Below are 18492 nucleotides of genomic sequence, written 5' to 3' on the forward strand. Positions count from 1 at the left end.
TGTAGAGGATGGTTGTGAAGGAAAGGCGTAAGGGGTGTGAAGGAAGAGGAGGGAGTACTATTCCCTGTTATCAAGCTCTCTCAGAAGGAAGGTATTGGTATTATTTTAATTGGCGGTTGTTTGTTGGCCTAAGTTTTCGCTTTGATTTGAAGTAATATTATACCCTCTTTGTTGTTACTTCCCTATCTTAGGTCTTTACTTTTGTTGTTTTTTCTGGTGGCGACTTCATTATCATCTATTTTATTGATAAGTTCTCTTTATTTATTTTATTCCTAGCTTTTTTTATTCGTTTATTTGTTTCCCCTTTTTAAATTATTTATTTATTTGTTAATTTATGAAATATATGTCAATATGGTCAAATTGATAGTCAGTGAACAAATATAGTAGGTTATATTTTCCATTCTACTTTATTTTTATAATATAAATATGTCTTTATTTTTTTTTCACTGACTGTTAATTTAATCACATGGACATATATTTTATAAATAAACAAATAATTTAAAACCGCAAAATAAATGAATGGATGATAAGTTAGGAATAAAATAAATAAATAAATAAAGAGAGCTTATCAATAAAATAGATTGATAATGAAGTCGCTATCAGAAAAAAACAACCATAAAGGAGGGTATAATATTACTTCATATCAAAGCGAAAACTTAGGCCAATAAACAATCGACAATTAAAATATTACCAATACCTCCCTACTGTTACAGCTTGACCACATCGGATCATACTTCCCCCTCTTCCTTCACACCCCTATTCCCTTTCTTCATCACACCTCCCTCCAAAAACTTTAATGCTTACATTCACAAAGTATACAGCCCTCTTTCTTTTAAAGTGTAAACCACACCTGAATATATTTTAGAAAAAAAAAACGAATGTAATCTTGACTCTCGTTTCAATATCGCCCCTTTCTTGGTCTTATGAAGTGGTCTCTTTCAATTGGAATTCCACTGAAACATGTATGCACATATGTATATGTAGCCAATAATGTTTGCATACTAAACAGACTATATAACAGCTCTGTCCTCCATTGAGCACTCTTTAATAATCACATGGGCTTCATTGGATTTACATCCACAAAACCACTATACAACCATTATGCGTACATACATACATACATACATACATGCATATATATATATAAATATATATTAGTGATGGGACAATTCAAATTTTTCCCCCAATTTCGAGAGACTTACCGATCCTGTTTTAAATTCTCAATTCCTCTCCAAATGCCGATTCCAATTCTTTTAAAATTTCTAAACATTTAATTAGAGATTTGATGCCTTTAAAAAAAAATGTTCAAATGTCTATAAACACCTGTATAACGTGTGCATACATTTTGCAAAACATAAAAGACACTTGGAAAAGGGGGTTTATTACAAGAGTAGATCTTTCTAAATATTTTTATCAAATGTTTTCTATATAATTAATTGAAAATTGTGAGACAATATTTATATTTTTATTTTTAAACAAAATCCATTCACATTTGTTTGTTGTTAATACTATTTGAAATTTTCATAAATAATTAAAAAAGTTGACGATATGTATGCAAAATAAGAAAACAGTTTCGGGACAGATTAGTGAACAAAGCCCGTCTCTTGTCAAGAATGAGTTTATACGTAATAATGTTACTATTTAGAAAACTATTCTTAACATTGGGAGGGGTTTCTGTTAACTATTCTCCACCTTCCTTCTATGAAGAAATGTCCATATTTTTTCTCGTAATTAGAAAGATTTTGTCGGTTATTAGATTGATTTGTGTTACTGTAAAAAGAAAAACATCATACTATAATAATAATAATAATAATAATAATAATAATAATAATGATAATGATGATGATGATGATGATGACAAATAGATTAACACCTTTTCCAAATCACTCTCCACAAAATAGAATTCTACATTTTTAGATAATAACGTGGCGGACCCCCCCCCCCAATTATTTTAGAATTTTGAGTAATAAAGCAGTTTCACGCATAAATTTAACATAAAATGAACCTTGTCGACCCATTTTAACTTTTTAATTTTGTCTAATAACTCCACAATTGAAAATTGAAACAAAATACTGATAAAATATCACATTTTCGTTCGATTGTTGACATTTATTTTATGTGTTTATATCAGTGTTTATTTAATTTTTGATTTTGAGCGGTTCTTCTATAGGGCTTACGGGGGCAGCCTTTTTTTATTCTAACTCGACAGTGGACACTGAGTTTATTTTGAACTAAAAACATGCTTTAAAACAAGTTTAATCATGAATAAACTTATCCAAGTAGGTCGAAAAGTCTTGCCTTTTGTAACACTCATTTGTTTCATATTTGTTTTTATCTCATTTTTGTCCTGATAGTTATAGTAACAAATATCTAAATCTCATTCTTCTTTTTTGGAAGTGTATATGTTTAAATGTAGATATAATTCCCTTTTTAATTCGGAAAACTTCTAAATGTTTTTCTTTTATGTATTTTATCCAAGATGTTGATAAATTCATTGTGAAAGTTCTATACTTTTCACTTGTGCCCAAAGCGAAAAAATACACTAAAACAATAATGATTTCAGAAAAAGTCAATGACAGACAACGACAATGTCTAGTCGGCGCCAACGAAATTGAAAAACCTTATCCATAGCATTTTAAATCGTTTTATAATCAAATGTGAACTCCCTGAAAGGAGGCACATAAAGGTTTAGTCAATAGGCGCGAAAAGGTTTACTAAGGAAATAAGCAAATTAACTCTTGAATCTTTACTTTGTTAACAGTAGTTGACTAATAAAAGAAATAAATTAGACTCTGAGAATCAATTTTAAGTCTGGGAATTGGATTTCTTACCAATTCTGTGGCTCTTAGTCGTATGTTATAAATGAACAACTTAAAAAATAAATGAATTTGTATGTGTTTCATTTTTTATTGCAAGAAAAATATTAAAAGAATCGTTTTGGACTTGGAAATTAGGCTATATATATATATATATATATATATATATATATATATATATATATATATATATATATATATATATATATATATATATATATATATATGTCAGGTTCCTCCGTTAGTTGTTGAAGACCATTAGAGTGGATAATATCTATATATAAACAATTAATTGAACTCACAAGTAAACATGGAAAGTAAAAAAGAGAAAACTGAGACTCATACAGAATTCGAACCTAATCCTCTGAAATAAGGAACATCTGGCGTGGGTGTTCAGCAATCAATAAAGGCTGCATTTGTACATATACCTCATCTCTCAACTTTGAGATTAGTCTATGTTCATGTTTTCTCTCTATGATTTTCTCAGTTTATTCCCATTCCCATGGACTAAAACATTATCATTTTTAAGAGTATTAACCGGGCATATATAATTTTACGATAAAAACATTGTGATATATAATATCCTGGCAGAATATAAATTCTAATCTTTTCATGCATATATATATATATATATATATATATATATATATATATATATATATATAAAGTCCTATATATGAGAAATTTCAGAAATTGTAGTCTACTCTCTTGATATTCATCAACATTTTCAAACAGTTATTTCCTTTGTGTTTTCTATATTTTTCATTTGTAATGCAAATACTTATTTTATTTAATTATCTGAGTTTCTTACTCAGCAGAAAATGATTAAAAAAAATTAACATTTTATCCAATATCAAGACTTAGTCTATTATATACAAATACTTTTACTCATGCTAATAAAGAACCCCACAGTCCTAAATAATGAATGGTTGTGTCTTAAGGACATTCAGGTCGCACTTTAAAAGCGCACACAATTTTATGGAGGCCTTTTGGAATTTTTGCTCTTTTTTTATGTCTTAAATATTTGTCTTGCTCTTTTTCTTGATAAATAATGAAGTATTGTAGTTGTGTCTTTCAACAGATTGGTAAGCATACTGTTTGAGTTACAATTTATTTCTCCATATGCTTCTTAGAGATTTATTGAGATAATTGATATGATAAAAATAATTGTTATTTAATTATTTTTTTTTCGTTATGAAAAACATAGCTGATGAAAATACAATATTATCACAATTTATTAGGTAGAAAAACATGATGAAATCTCTGTAGTTAAATTAAGAATTTAAAAAATGCACCAAAAATGTACGCTCCGTCTGTAATAAAATTATAAAAGGATTTAAATGAATAAAGAAAAACTAATTAATATAATATATGAAAAATTCTGTAAAATACAAGCATAGGAATCAATTAATTTTCAAAATAAAAAGTAACAAAGAGAATAAAATAAATTAAATAAACAAGGGATGAAAGAGGATCACTATGATTGAATTATAGATACTTGAAAATTTCAAGTTTTTTTTTTTAAATGTAATAGACCTATTTGATAATTTAAGTGAATAACTGGAAAGTGAGGTACTATCCATGTATGCATGAAATGAATGATTGCTTGTATGATTAACTCAATTATACTTATTTTTGTAAGCTCACACAATTAAAACAAAAAAGAACAGTGAAACACACACACATCTCTCTCTCTATTTCTTTCTCTCATTAGTAATAATGTTTACTATATATTTGTTTTAATTTTCCCTATTATGTAGGTTGTGTTAGTACATTTTTCAAATGGATCTGATCTGGTTCGTTTGACAATTGTTCTAAAAACTACTTTTTCTCTTATGTTATAAAATCTGATCTTTGACCTCTTACAGTGTTGACTCTTTTTAACTCTATTTAGCCATTGATTCTGAACAATTGTTTTATTCCACGAATTTTTATGCCTTTCTTAAGGAATCTGTTTATATTTCAATGAATCCTGAAAATAATGACTATTAAGACACCTTTTTTATTCATGTGCTTTTCTTTATATTTCAATGACGTCTTTATTTCAGATTTTTACTTTTTTTCTATCACAGAAATCTTATTTCCAAAACGAATGGAAATTCACTAAATGTCAAAAGTATTTCAAATTCAGACAAGGATATGACATTAAATTTGAATAAAAATCGTTAGAAGTTAAGAATGATAAAACTGAGTAAATTTTTCAGAGATTATTCAAAGAAGGATACAATTTTTATTTTGTGATTAAAAAATCATTCTGCTCATATAAGAATAGAAGAATTAGCATCAAAATATAACATTAATATAAATCTTTATTGTATAAATTAAATCTTGATTGACTTTTATCGTATGATGGCAGAAGGCCATAATGAATGTAACACTGTAAGAATAGATGCAATAATGTTTGTAAAAATAATGAAACCAACCCGAAACATTTAAAAATTATAATGACTAAAATTGAATTGATATTTTAAGAATTTATAACGATTGGAGAATTTACTTGTAAAATTAGCTATTTTAAAATAATAAGATGATTTCTCATGATTTTAACGAGACGCCAAAAGTATCTTAACATGAAATAAACACCTTTAGCAGTAATAGGTTTTAAATTATTTATCTTTTAATCTATAATTTAAAACTATTATTGCTAAGATTATTATAAGGACTATAATATAATTTAATGGTAATTAACTGATTAAGATTTTTAGAAGATGATACAATAAAGTCAAGAAAACATAAAAATGCTAGTATCATTATCATAAAGTAAATCATTATTATTACTATGCAAGAATTAAAAAGATTGAATTGTTGATCAATCTTGAATATATCTTAAAAAAATGGAATTAACAAAACAATGCATTATGAGTTTAAAACCTAATACCATGTGCAGTTTATGTCATTGAATTTTATGATTATATAGATGTGGAGTTACCAATTGTAATTGCAAATTGATTCTCTATCCATGCTGTTTTCTATTGATTTTGACTTTCATCTAATTATAAGGGAAATTATTTATACACATCTATATATAGAAAAGGAATAACTGCTACAAATCAAATAGAAGCTACCATAAACCTCAAACTACTTGATAAAAAATTACTGTCTATCACAACTCAAATCAGAAATGACTGTGAACCCAAACTGCTTTATGAGGAGGCCTGTAATCAATACCAACGATGATGAAAAACTTTTTCAGTTTTACGGTAAATCAATTGAAATAATTTTAGGTATTAGCAAAATATATTTTTTGTAAGTTTTTGAAAAACCATTTAGAGAATATTTTCAGCCTCACGAAGGGTTAAACTATTTTTTTCAGTAATGAAATAAAGTAAATAACCATTAGTCACAGCTTTTGTTGGAATTTTAACAAAATCTAATGAATCATTTTTATGTATTCCAAAAAATGTCTTTTTCACTTATCTTGTTAGAAAAACTAAGCTTTTTCTATTGCCACCAGTATATGATTCTAATCAATCTCAAATGTTGATCGATTTTCCAAATATATATATATATATATATATATATATATATATATATATATATATATATATATATTTAGCTGAATCCACTGTGAAAAATTTCCCCCACTGTGCCTAAATCAAAACGCGGATTCCATGAACAAAGCTTCTTTCTTAGAACTGCACGCCTGTGGAACTCTGTTCCGTCTGCCTGCTTCCCACCGGACTACAACTTGGATGTCTTCAAGTCCAATGTTAACAAATTCCTAATGAACCGCCCCCTTAAGTAAACACTTCATCCAATCTCCACACTAACGTAATGTACTTGCAATAACCCTTATCCCTGAGTGGCTTCCGGGCCTTGATAAGTGGTGATCACTGTGTAAAAAAAATAAAAAAAAAAAAAAATATATATACATATATGCCCAACATTTAATGACTTTAGAGAAGTAATTAATGCGTCTAATTTTAGATGTTTGTAAAATAGTACGACTTTTGTCAATTTGGAGGGAGAGGTGATTATCCTACAGACAAAACCAAAGTTTTCCTAGAGTCACTATGTAAACGACCATTGGCTTGGTTTTGAGCAAAAGATAAGAATTTCAGATATTTGCAAAAAAAAAAAAAAAATGTCATTATTTTCTATTAGCTTAGGGACAAAGGAAAATGTTTCCAAACTTCCTGCTCAGTAAGTTTTCACCATACATGATCATATAATTTGATACAAAATTTTCTGAAAAAACTACTAAACCAAATTTGGCCCAAATCAGAAGACAACAGAACAAATAAGATAAACAGAACACGATAAAAACATTTTCCATGATTATCAACAATAAATATGGAAGTAACTAGAAAAAAGAATATAGAAAAATACATTAAATATTTGTGTATGAATATACAACATTATAAAATAAAAATCCATAAAAAGATGGGTAAGATACACCATGCGCAAGAATGAATAAGAATTTAAAGCTAAGAATTTATATGTTCAGTAGAGATGCTACCTATTTTGGATAGAATAATAACATCTGCTAGCTGTTGCGAGATAAGGTAGACCACTTGCATAAAATGGGAAAAATATATACCAGTTTGCTACAAAGCAATATACAACTGGAAGCTGCATAGATGACATATCTTTAAGTCCAACGTAAACAAATTCCTGATGAACCGCCTCCTTAAGTAGACACTTTTATTAAATCTCCACACTAACGTACTGTAGATGCAATAACCCTTATCCCTGAGTGGCTTCCGGGCCTTGATAAGTGGTGACCACCTTGTAGAAAAAAAATCTGAAAAAGCGATGTAGGTGATATACTGGAATAGACTTGGCAGTTGAGGATGCGTGAGTGTCCAAATATGTTATATTAATCCATTCTATTTCTAATCTGGATAAAAATGCATCAGGCTAGAAACTATACACTCTAAACCCCATTTGTCGCAATGAACAATAAAGATATATCATTATATTTTTATCACAAGTGTTTGCCGTCTTTCTTTCAAACACATATGCTACATTTATAACAATATGATGAGGTATTTTTTTTTCAGGTTGATTACTTGTGTGGATCTATGGATATAGTCTAATTCTAATATGTACCAATATATATTATGCTTACCAGAAATCAAAATATTAAGACTATCGATCAATAGTATTTACAGCCATATAATTGCAGAAGCCAAACAACCATACAAAATCACATTATTCTCGACTCTATAATAAAAAAATAATGTTGAAAGTTTTTTAACCTTTAAAATTATATAAAAAAATTATTTAATTTATATATATATATATATATATATATATATATATATATATATATATATATATATATATATATATATATATATGATTAGTTTTTTTGGAAAAAGAAATCCAGCAGAGTGCTCAATTAAAACGAAAATCCGAAATGTAAGAGCGTATTTATATTTTGTGTACAGAAAGTTGTTAGATGAGACAAATCATTGGTACCGTCGGTTTCAAGCCCGATAATAAGGACCGTTTAAGGTATCCTTATCAAGCTCTCTTCAGCTAATACCAATGATTTGTCTCATCTAACAACTTTCTGTACACAATATATATATATATATATATATATATATATATTGTGTATATTTAGGCAGCATTTTCTCATTTAGACAAATATTATTGAATAGCACGGAATTATTCTGTTTTACAATTTTCCTTTTTATCTTCTCCAATCTCCGAATAGTCCGAAAGCGCTCGCGATTATGGATCCAACATATACAATTTCGAGAAAAACACAAAAAGGACTATTCGGAGATTGGAGAAGATAAAAAGGAAAATTGTAAAACAGAATAATTCCGTGCTATTCAATAATATTTGTCTCTCTCTCTCTCTCTCTCTCTCTCTCTCTCTCTCTCTCTCTCTATATATATATATATATATATATATATATATATATATATATATATATATATATTGTGCCAACATTTTTAATCGTTTTTTTAAACGTAAATAAATTTAATTAATGTCCCCGTACGTTGGCACATTAAATAAGTTCCCCAATAGAACTCTTTATTTTCGTTACAATATTATTTAGATTGCTATCGATTTACTCCTGAAGAGATGATAGCTGAAAGAGCTCTCGAGAAACTTCCGCCTAGTATTTTATTTAAAACCATATACAAATTCTGTACCTCTAAACATTTATTTAAATATTTTCGGAAGAGGTACACACACCAACAAATATATATATATATATATATATATATATATATATATATATATATATATATATATATATATATAGTAGAAATGGTAATTAATAAAAACTGAAGAAAGTGCTCAATACTGTTGTAGAGCAAATATGCGTTTTATTTTTATTACCGTATCTTTCTGTTAAGTTACATCATTGTTTCAGCTACCCGGCCGTTTTTTTTAGCCGTCTGTAGCTTTCTCAGACTTTTACAGAAATGTTCGTTATGATGGGATGAAAGAGTGAATGATGTTAGTGGAGGGGTGCGAGAAGAGCGGAAAACTCCACTGACATCATTCACTCTTTCATCACATCATAACGAACATTTTTGTAAAAGTCTGAGGAAGCTACAGACGGCAAAAAAAAAAAAAACGGCCGGATAGCTGAAACAATAATGTAACGTAACAAAAATATACGGTAATAAAAAATAAAACGTATATATATATATATATATATATATATATATCTATATATCTATATATATATATATATATATATATATATATGTATATATATATATATATATATGTATATATATATATATATATATATATATATATATATATATATATATATATATATATATATATGAAATAAAATGGAGGTGAAAGGACCTGAATACTCAACGTTTCGCTCGATTGATGCGGGCTTTTTTTTTAACATTACCAACTAATAAAAACAACGACACAATCTATAAGAACCTAAATAAGACATGCATTCAAATAACAAAACTAAACTCTTTAACAATTAGGGATCGAAAATTATGACTAAACTCTTTAACAATTAAAATTATGACTAATACCAACACTAACATCAAAGCCGGAATATATTCCATGCCCTGCCTTGATTGTGGAAGAATATACGTAGGAGAAACTCAACGTAATTTAAATAAAAGAATATATGAACACAAAAGAGATGTAAAAACAACAATACACTCAACGCCATATTTTGTCACATCATGGAGAACGACCACCATTTTAATTTAAACAAAGCAACTTTCCTTAAACACATACATAACAGATCCACACGACGTTTAATTGAGTCAGCTATAATCTCCCATTCCAGCAATATAATTAAACAAAAAAGTTTTTTTTTTCCACATTGCTCCCTATCTGTCGAAAATAATTATTAAAGAGAACAATTTAGACACAGGTTAAACTAAAAATATATATATATTTAAAAAAAAAATCCATTCGTAATTTCACTTCATTTTATTATTTTTATTTTACTTATTTACTCTATTTTATTTTATCAGTGTCTATTTTTAGACCCCATTTTATCACCTCTTATTCTTATTTTTAGACGCCATCTACAGTTACTACGCTATATTTTATCCCAATTCAATTATCTCTCATTTTTAAAAACTCCCTTCGTAATCTCGTTTCATTTTATTTACTTAATCTATCACGGTTATATTTCCAGACGCAATCTTTTAAATCTCTACGATATTTTAACTTTTATACGTAATCCACTACGCTAGTTTACTCTAATTTATTTTCTCTCATAAAATGTATATATGTATATAAACATCTAATTTACATAAGGAAAACATGCTGCTCTCCCCCATCATTATATATAGCCCCAAATCTTCCGACTCTCTCGTCAATGACCCCCCCTCTTGAAAAAACCCGCATAAATCGGGCGAAACGTTGAGTATTCAGGTCCTTTCACCTCTATTTTATTTCATATCGTCGGATTTAATCCAGCATGTGTGTGTGCGTGTGTGTGTGTGTGTGTGTGTGTGTGTGTGTGTGTGTGTGTGTGTGTGTGTGTGTGTGTGTGTGTGTGTGTGTGTGTGTATATGTGTATATATATACACTTGTGCCCGATATTATTCATACCCCTCGGATCTTTGAGATTTCTATAAGAATATTGCTCAAACCAGAAGGTAGACAATATTAAAGGGATTTCAAACAATAAATCAATCATAAGCATTTACTTTAAACTCAACAAATAAATAAATTATGCAAGTTTGAAACATTATACAAAGAAAAACAATAATGGCACTAGTTCAAAATTATTCATACCTCTCTTACTAATAGTCAATAGCATGCCCTTTATTCTTAATAACTGCCTGCAATCGTTTTGGATATTTATCAACAAGGTTTTTACAAGCATCAACACTGATTTTTGACCATTCTTCAATGCAGTAGTTCTCCACATCCCTCAAATTTCTAGGTTTCCGCTTTTTAACCTCAGTTTTCAATATGTGCCAGAGGTTTTCGATAGGGTTCAGGTCGGGACTGACTAGGCCATTCCAAAACATTAATTTGATTATCCTCAAACCATTTCTTAACTATTTTAGCAGTAAATTTTGGATTATTATCCTGTTGAAGGACCCAGTTTGGTCCTAAATGGAGCTTCTCCGCATCCTGTCTAATGTTTTTTTTCTGGAGTATCTCCAAATATTGCTCCTTCTTCATGGTTCCATCTATCTTGACCAAACTACCTGGACCACTAGCCGAAAAGGACCCCAAAACATTAGGCTACCACCACCATGTTTCACCGTGGGTATGGTGTTCTTTGGGTTGTAAGCTTCTCCTTTCTTCCTCCAAACGTAAGAAGCATCCATATGGCCAAACAATTCAATTTTTGTTTCGTCAGTCCACAAAATACTTGAGAAAACGGACTCTGGAGAATTCACATGGGTCCTAGCAAACTTTAGACGTGCTGCAAGGTGTTTTACGGTGTGCAATGGGGTCCTTCTTGGTCTTCTTCCTTTCAGACCATTTTCATGCAGAGTCCTTTGCAATGTTTGCCTTGATATTTTTATGCCAGAAGATTCTAGATTTTCTAAAATGTCCTTAGTAGTGGTGGTTGGATTTGCATTAACACTTCTTACAATATTCCTGGTGGCTCTAGCAGACAGTTTCCTTTTCCTTCCTCTACCAATCAAGTTGTTTGTTGTGTGGTGGCTCTGGAATTTTATGATGATGCTCTGTACTGTTGCTGTAGGGACCTCAAATTTCTTGGAAATTGACTTGTAACCTAAACTATCCTTATGTGAATTCACAATTTTAGTCCTAAGATCATTACTAAGCCCTTTTTTCTTCCCCATTCTAATAATTTTTATTCTTTTATTGGTTTTCAGTTGATATAATTTTAATTTCTGAAAAATGCAAAAAAACGAAATGAAATTAATCAAAGGTTGTATAAAAGCATTCAAAATAAGAATCAAACAGGAAACAAACAGTCAGAAACGCGATTAATACTGAAAAAATAAGGGGGTATGATTATTTTTGAACATTGCAGATTTTATAAATAGCTGTATATTTCTTTTATTACAAGTATCCCGAGATTTTAAAATGACGAAAATGATCAGAAGAGGTTTATTAAGAATATGTATCAATATGGACGTAAACAATGAATTCTTACAAAGTTACACCTAATAAACTCAATTTTCAAGGGGGGGGGTATGAATAATATCGGGCACAAGTGTATATATATATATATATATATATATATATATATATATATATATATATATATATATATTTCATTCGTGGGAAAACTATTTAGTCAGTAAGTCATTTAATCACCTGCAATCAATGCATCAACTTGCTCTCTCGAATTCACAATAGTCCTAATCTTAATTTAAAGGATCATCAGTTGTTTAGTCCTAATGTTAATTTAAAGGATCATCAGTTGTTTCGGAGATTTAAAAACAAAACAGTATATTAAATCATAGATCCCCCAGCAGTGTTGATCAAACACAAGAATGTCTTCGTTATCTGTGAGCTCGTCCCTGTCGCCAAATTCAAATTGAATATATTTTTTTAATTTACCAGTGTTGTATTTATAAGATTAAGATTGATCCATTTTAATACTTATCACCCCTACTATGATTAGTACTTTATATATTTACATTATATTTATTTATTAAAAATATATGAAAGTTAAATATATATATATATATATATATATATATATATATATATATATATATATATATATATATATATATATTAATACGTTTATTGTATAATACCTTTTATACATTACTAATATAGTTTTGTATTTCCTTTATTAATATATTCTGGTTAATTTTATACGATTCAAAAGCATCAGGATAATGAACAAATGCTTTAACTATTTTAGTTTTATCCCCACCTTATTTAATCATCCTTATTACAAAGCTAGAAACTGGGGGTATAAAATTTATTGATTTTAAGGTAACACGAGCTATTCTCAAAAACTCTGACATAATGGCTCCATAAAATATAAATACGTGATAGGTACTATCTTTTGCGGCAAACAAACTATTTGAAAGGGGAAAGAGTTTCTTTTATCAAATATTTTATAAACAAAAATTCCATCCTCAAATTTTTTATCTAAATCCAGAAATGTAGCTTGTTTTCCTCTATGTTCACAATTCAATTCTAACTCCTTTGGATATATCAGATGTTTATTTTTTCAAATTCCTCGTTATCGTTTATACATATAAGGTCATCAATAAATCTCCTACAACCATGAAAATTATATCTTTTGGATATATCATATTTGTGATGATATATATATATATATATATATATATATATATATATATATATATATATATATATATTCTTTTTAAATTCAATTTTCGCCCCAAGCAAGGCACAGTACTACTTTGAAATAGGGGGCTACTATCAGTGACATAAGTTGCGGTATTATGAAGAGAGATGAGTAGTAAGATGTCTATTCACATTACATTTGAACTTCTGCATGTCAGTACAGTTGGGAAAGCAGAATCCTGGAAGGGAGTTCCAAAGTCTAGCAGTTCTGGGGAAGAAACTATTGGAGTAGAAGGCCTTCTTACACCAAGGGATCTCTACTGTGAACGGGTGGGATTTGGCTGCTTGTCGGGTTTGTCGGGGGTATTCACGTCGAGGGGGGACAAGTGCTTGTAGTTCGCAGAGCATTCACCATTAAAGTACTTGTAGAACAGGCAGAGGGATGCAACATTTCGTCGATGGGACAGAGGCTGAAGCCTAGATGATAGTTCAGAACCTATCAGGTTGCCGACTCTCTTTTGAACCCTGTCCAGGAATGAGAGACACGTAGTAGATGCACCAGCCTAAATGTGACAGAAGTACTCCATACAGGGGCGAATGGTGGCCTTATAGAGGTACAAGATACTTTTCAGGCGTATATATACTCGAGTCTATATAAATACAGATTTGCCCCAAATGGTGCAGGATCTAACCCCATTGAGATGCCTATAGTTTTGAGTAATATTTTATTTCCTATTTGAAAATGTTTTTCTTTAATAAGATGACTTATAAGTATTTTTAAAATACCTTTGGAAACACTAGTTTTTCTGTTTTTATTTTTACACCAGAAAGCTTTAGAGTTTGAAAAGTCTATATATTTACCTTTACCACCTTCAAAAGCTAGATCTACAGTATTGTTTAATTCTTTTATAAGGTTTTGTGTGAAATTTTAGTATATAACGTACTAAAATCATAAGTTGCTATAAATTTTGCTTTTATTCTGGAATTTACGTTATCTAATTTTTCTTTTACTGGGTGTGAATTATTTACCACCCAAAATAAATTTATATTACTATAGAATTTTCTTTTCTGGTGACATTTATTTATTTGATATATATATATATATATATATATATATATATATATCCCTTGCACAAAAGTTAGCAAGAAAAGCTGCCTAACAACTACACTTCAGGTATTTAGGGTAATTGAGAAAGCAAATATATTTATATTATTCTTTCTACTTTCTATATAGATTTATAAGATTTTTTTCCATTTTTCTTTCTGTTTTCTTTCAATGTTATATGAACGTTATTTTATGTGAAATTTTAATGGAGGATGGACACTTATGGATAAATAAATAATTAATCAGAAATCTTAATTTAATCTTCATATTTCTCATCACAAAATCCACTTCCTAGCTCTGGATCTGTAACGGTATTTACCTAGGTTCAATGTCGCAAATCGTCCATATCTATCCATAGCTCAGACCGCCCAGTCATGGTTCCATTGTTGAAAATGCATATTCTGGCTACAGTAGCCAAGTCCTAAAACTCACATTCTTGTGATTCATCTCAGTGTATTATTACTTTGTGAATCAAGTTTCTTTCAGCTTAGTTTGTCTTGAGGTGATTCTGCCTCTCTCCCACTTTTATATTGCCTTCCACTAATGCACACATCATTATTTCTTATTGTAACATCAGCGGTCTCAGATCAAAGATATTCAGTTTTTTCTCTTAGGCAAATCTCCTCATATCCATGCTCTCTGTGAGACTAATCTGGATGCTTGTATTGATAACAACGATTTACATGTGGATGGCTATTTGCTACGTGACTGCTTAGACTATTCCACTCATTTGCATAGTTTTCCTCTTTTTCTCAACAAGGATCTTCCCATTGCATGTGTCACCAGTATTGAATCTCATATGTGTCTGTCTGAGGTTGTCTTTGCTATAAATGCTGATGTTCCTCACGGCTCTATTTCATGCCCAGCACTGTTTCTTCTTTATATCAATGATATTCCTGACAACATCATTCTTATGATTTACATCTATGCTGATGATGCCACTCTCTATTCTGATGTTGCATCACACCCATCTCTCTGGAATTAGTTAAAATATGCAACTGATCAAACAGTTGACCTGCGTATGAAATGGCTTGTTTCGTTTAATCCTTTTAAGACTTAGCTCATGTCGTTCAATTTCAGTCGTATCCCTTTTCTTTCTGAGATTCTCATGTGTGATTTTGCTCTTGTGGAGAAATCGACCTCGAAACTTTTTGAAAACTAAGAAAAATTTGACGAGAAAAAAAAATTTTCATCAAATCTTTCTTGGATTTAATACATTAGATCCATTACTCTTTCTGCTTCTCACAAAAATCGGTTCTCTGTATCACTTCAGAAATTTTCTCACACCTCATGCTATTCTCTATTTCTACAAATTTATTATTAAACTATGTATGGAGTATGATCATATTTGGTCCGGTGAATCTCTATCTCATTTGATGGTTCTTGATAAGGTACAGAAACGTATTAGTAATTTGTTTGGCCACACTCTGTCTTCTTTGCACCCTCTCTCTCACAAACATAATGTTGCTAATCTCACTTTTTTCTATAAATACTATTATGGCATGTGTTCTTTAGAATTTTCTGATTTATTCTTTGCTTTCTTTGTTCCAGCTCGTTTGATTTGTTGGTTTAGTGGTTTCCATCAATTTACTGTTTTGATACCTCATTGTGATGCAGTTTCTATTCCAGTAGCCTCTTTGCAAGAACTTCTTTGCAAGAACTTTCTTCCGGCTGTGTTTTACAATTGTGGCGACAGTGCAGAGGGAGACATCTCTCGTTTACTAAAAGATTCATTCAATTTTTCATCTCATAATTTAGGAAGCAATATTTTTTTAATCAAAGCCTTAAAACAAGAAAGCTGCAACGAGTTTTTTTAAATGTAACAAAGTTAATAACATTAATAATAACAAACATAGTCTTTATGCGACTATTAAGAGAAAACTAACGAACCCACGATATTTTCATTGAATGAAAACATTTTAAAAAGAAGTTCAGCAACTTTTTTTTTCTTAATTAAAAAATGTTATGGCAAGGTTTATAAGAAATTAGTCTGGTACCTTAAAAAAATAGCAAGAATGAAACACTTTACTAAAACAAGGATAAAACTTTTAAAGCTGCGGCGACTTTTTCTTTTACTGCAACAAAGCTTATAATACTAATATTATGAAAAAATGAACGAATCTCTTAGTAAACGAGAGTTGTCTCCCTCTGCACAGAGACAAATTGTAAAACAGCACCTTTCTTCCTGCTGGTTGTTTTACTTCTAACTATAATATTGGTCTTTTCAAGAATAAGGTCAATAGGCATCTCCCACCTTTGTGATAATCTTTCATTCTCGCTAGTTCTTTACATCAAGTGAACTCATGCCTGGTCTGGAAGAGTTTCCATAAAAAAAAGTCGGTTTAAAAAATGACGAAGGGTTTGGTAAAACCATTGGATTTTTCTTGTTAAAAGGATCTTCTCATGCCTGAGGATCTGACATCTTGAGCAGATTTGGGTATATGATCAGTGATATGAAGCCTTAGGATGTGTCAGAAGCAGCAGTGATCAAACCTTCTGAATATCATCAGTACGGAGTGGCCCAGTTCCAGACTCATATAGAATTGTGTGAACAAGAGCCTGGTATATTCTAATTTCTTCAATTTTCAATCTGTTCTTTGAGGGAGCATTCTTTTATAGTATGTCATTAATTGGACATTGAAATAAAATGTGGTGGAGTTTCCAAGCATCCAAGTAGTACAAGATTTCAGTCATTTACCTAAACTTTGTAGACGATGTAGCAATATTGAGTGAGATACCTACAGATATCCAAAATGTGCTTGATGATGTCAATGTTTCACAGCATCATAAGTGAGCATGAGAATAAAGGCCTAAAAACAAAGATTCTCTCAGCCAACATTCTTTTGTATATATATATATATCGTAATAAATAAAATACATAAAGATACAAATAATAAGCAAACAAATCTATCAAGAAACTCCACGCGGTTAAGTGTAACAATTATTGAAGAAGAGAGAGATGAGAGTTCGAAGTTGAATAAAAGGAACTTTATTAACTCATCAAATCAACAAGGAAGACAGAAAAGAAATAACCTCTTTAAGCCATAGAATTTTTGAAGCTAAATGCTTCTAATCAGAAGGGGAGAAAGAGCCGAATTATAAATCTAGAAAAAACAACTTAATATCATCAGCTTAGAAATGAGAAAGAATATCTTTATACAGTAGCAGGAAGTAGAAAGTGTCGAAGAAATAACAGAGAGAGAGAGAGAGAGAGAGAGAGAGAGGGAGAGAGAGAGTATGGGATATATAGGGAAGGGATAGCAGAAAAATATAATATATATATATACTTCAGAATAAAGTTATCTAACAATCAATTGGTATGGAAACCTGTGATTATAGGTATGCATTACAAAATATTATTGGCAGTAATATTCTATAAGGACTATCCCATCTAAAAAAAAATTGCTCAATATACAAGACAGAGTAAACAAATCAAATTTTAGTCATTCAATAAAATTTAAAATTGGATGTGAATTTCTATATCCTGTTCATTAACTTCCCTTACTCTATGATATTTAAATACTTAAAAAAACTTTTAATTGTGATTTTTCCATGTCTCACTGATTTTGCAAATATGGTGTAAACCATTATAATTATTTGCTAATATTTTCTCCTCTGAAGACATCAAAAACTTATTGGATATGGAGTTATAATATTTCAAATATATTCTTTGTCTTACATCTCTTCTCTTCTCTTCTATATAAATAAAATGAAGTCATTTTTTCCTCTCTGAGTTTGACCTTAAATGGATTAAAACTCAAGACATTTCATGCAACACAATATTAGCTACTTTTATTTTCTCTACCGCTATCCCTCGACTCAGGACTGCACCATAATAAACAAAGTATCTGACAGCATAGACACGGCACTGTCCCTCGACACTAGCGCACAAATACATGTATTTGG

The sequence above is a fragment of the Euprymna scolopes genome, chromosome 2 (assembly GCF_053919585.1).
Source record: "Euprymna scolopes isolate OS-2025 chromosome 2, ASM5391958v1, whole genome shotgun sequence".
NCBI classification, from domain to species: Eukaryota; Metazoa; Mollusca; class Cephalopoda; order Sepiida; family Sepiolidae; genus Euprymna; species Euprymna scolopes.